The sequence below is a fragment of the Carlito syrichta genome, unplaced genomic scaffold (genome assembly GCF_000164805.1).
Source record: "Carlito syrichta isolate Samal-C Ts95f unplaced genomic scaffold, Tarsius_syrichta-2.0.1 Scaffold301780, whole genome shotgun sequence".
In the NCBI taxonomy this organism is placed as follows: domain Eukaryota; kingdom Metazoa; phylum Chordata; class Mammalia; order Primates; family Tarsiidae; genus Carlito; species Carlito syrichta.
In genome coordinates, this window is record NW_007245876.1 from 448,113 (window position 1) to 450,066 (window position 1,954).

The window sequence follows — 1,954 nt, forward strand, 5'->3', positions numbered from 1 at the left end:
TGGAGCCCAGCAGGCGAGGCTGCAGTGGCTGGGAGCGGCCACTGCACTCCAGTCTGGGTGGCAGAGTGAGACTCCAACTCAAAAACAAAAAGAATCGCCAAATTGTTTTCTACAGAGGTTGTATTAGTTTACACTCCCACCAACAGTGTAGAGATATTCCCTTTTTGCTGCATCCTCTCCAGCATCTGTTGTTTTTTAAGTTATTGATGATGACCATCCTGACTGGAGTTAGGTGGTATCTCAGTGTGGTTTTAATTTGCATTTCTTTGATGACTAGTGAGGCTGAACATTTTTTCATGTATCTGTTGGCTGCTTGTATGTCTTCTTTTGAGAAGTGTCTATTCATATCTTTTGCCCACTTTGTAATGGGGTTATTTGTTTTGTTTTGGCATGTTTGAGTTCCTTGTAGATGCTAGATGTTAGGTCTGTGTCAGACATACAGTTGGCAAATATTTTTTTCCGGTCTGTGGACTGTCTCCCTGCTCTCTTGATGGATTCTTTGGCAGAAGCTTGTCAGTTTGAAGAGGTCCCACTTGTCTATCTTATCTCTTATGGCATGGGCACTTGGAGTTTTGATCAGGAACTGGTTGCCAGTTTCAATTTCCATAAGAGTGTGTCTCCTGCATATTCTAAGATTCTTATAGTTTAAAGTTTTACATTTAGGGTCTTTGATCCATTTAGAGTTGATTTTTATGTATAGTGATAGGGAGGGGTCTTGTTTTAGTCTTTTGCATGTGGTCAGCCAGTTTTCCCAGCACCATTTACAGAATAACTTCTCCTGTCTCCAGTGTTTGGTGGTGGAGTCTGTGTCGAAGATGAGTTGATTAAAAAATTGAGGTTTGGGGCCGGGCTTGGTGGCTCAGGCTGTAATCCCAACAGTTTGGGAGGCCGAGACTAGTGGATTGCCTGAGCCCGCGGGTTCGAGACCAGCCTGGGCAACTTGGTGAGACCTCGTCTCTACCATAAATCAAAAAGTAGCCGGGTATGGTAGTGCACCTGTAGTTCCAGCTGCTTGGAAGGCTGAGGTGGAGGGATTGCTGGAACCCAGCAGGTCAATGCAGGGGTGGCTGTGAGTGTGCCAGTGTACTCCAGTCTGGGTAACAGAGTGAGACTCCAACTAAAAAAAAAAAAGAAATTGAGGTTTTGCTTCTAGAATCTCTATCCTGTTCCATTGGTCCATATGCCTGTTCTTGTACCAAAACCAGGCTGTTATGATTATTGTAGCTTTATAATAAAGTTTAAAGTCTGGTTGTGTGATACCTGCAGCTCTGATGTTTTTGTTTTGTTTTGCTTTGCTTTTGGATGAGGATTATTTTGGTTATTCGTTGTTGTTTATGTTTTCCATATGAATTTCTGTATTGTCGTTTCCAGACCTGAGAAGAATGCTGCTGGTGATTTAATGGCTATTGCATTAAATCTGTAGATTGCCTTGGGTAAAATGGACATCTTGACAATGTTGATTCTTCCAATCCATGAGCATGGAATATTTTTCTATTTGTTTGTGTTATCTTTGATTTCTTCGAGCAGTGTTTTGTGTCTTCATTGTAAAGGTCTTTCACGTCTCTGGTTAGGAAAATGCCAAGGTATTTCATCATTTTTGTGGCTATTGTTAATGGGATTGTGCTTTTTATTTGGGTTTTTATTTGTTTATAGTTGATGTTTGAAATGTAGCTGTCTTTTGTTTTGAGTTGGAGTCTCACTCTGTCGCCCAGACTGGAGTGCAGTGGCCGCTCCTGGTCACCATAGCCTCAACCTGCTGGGCTCTGACAATCCTTCCGCTTCAGCCTTCCAAGTAGCTGGAACTACAGGTGTGTGCTACCACACCTGGCTAATTTTTTGATTTATTGTAGAGATGAGGTCTCGCCAAGTTGCCCAGGTGGGTCTCAAACCCGCGGGCTTAGGCAATCCACTCACCTCAGCCTCCCAAAGGCGCGGGATTACAGGCTGAGCCACC